This window comes from Chelonia mydas, chromosome 1 (genome assembly GCF_015237465.2).
Source record: "Chelonia mydas isolate rCheMyd1 chromosome 1, rCheMyd1.pri.v2, whole genome shotgun sequence".
Classification (NCBI taxonomy): Eukaryota; Metazoa; Chordata; order Testudines; family Cheloniidae; genus Chelonia; species Chelonia mydas.
Window position 1 is genome coordinate 331,526,537 of NC_057849.1, and position 1,150 is coordinate 331,527,686.

The following is a 1,150-nucleotide window of genomic DNA, read 5'->3' on the forward strand; positions in this document are numbered from 1 at the left end:
CTCCCCCGTGATCTCACTGCCAGCTTGATCCAATCACAGGCAGGAGAGGACCTGCACTTGCTGCAATTCTTTATTTCCCAAGCTTGCAGGTTTGTTTATTTTGAAAGGGAAATAACTGTTTGGGACATTGGTACGTGAGTAGCTAATCAGTAACCGGCAACGTGAGAGTCACATTATTTTAAGATTTTTTTTTTATCCTTAAGTTCAGCTTTATTATTAATAATAATTAAATTGATCATTGCTAATAGTAACAATACAATGATTTTCTGAGTATTGGTCTTTTCAAAATACATGCTGAGATGATGGCCGTATTTAGCCCATCTGTTACAATGGGATGACCCCTCTGGCTGCAGGGTGAATTTGACCAAGGGTGCCACTCCATGCATCTGATGAAGTGGGTTCTAGTCCATGAAAGCTTATGCCCAAATAAATGTGTTAGTCTCTAAGGTGCCACAAGGACTCCTCCTTATTTTTACTAAAGTTTATGCAGCTGTCACTCCTTTAAACTCAGTGGAGTTATACTCAGCTAAAACTGGTGTAACCAATAGAGAACTTGGTCCATGGTCTCTCTCCACTGTAGATTGTTATATTATTTATTGGAGAGAGATATAATAGTCTGAGCACACATCTGGGAGCCAAGAACTTTGACCCTTGATACAGTGGTGCCTGGCAATCAAAAGAGAAAGATGATAAAATAATTTTGAGGTCTAATCTTGGCTTTGATTCTGACTGTCCCTCTGGAGCACTCAGGAAGTCACTAAGGTCCGGATCCTCAAAGGTATTTTGGTGCCTGTCTCCTGTTGAAGTCAATGGGAGTTACGTGCCTAAATACCTTTCATAATCTGGGCTTTAGGGCCTGATTCTCTACTGCCCTGCAACTTCTGTAGTCCTTCCTCTAGGAAAAATGCAGTGTTGCCAACCATTGTGGTTTTATCAAGAGTGTTGCAGTATTTGATGTTGCTGTTAAAGCCTCAGCTCTTGGAGGCATGTGATTATGTGAGACTCATTGTACAGTTTTAGTTTTTCTTTTTAATTTTTTTTCCATCATGGTTGTGAAGAAAAGCTTGAAAACATGAAACATGAAGACTCAACACCAGAAGGCAAATTAAAAGAACCCCAAATTTATTATTTTTTAAATCTGATGCTTTTA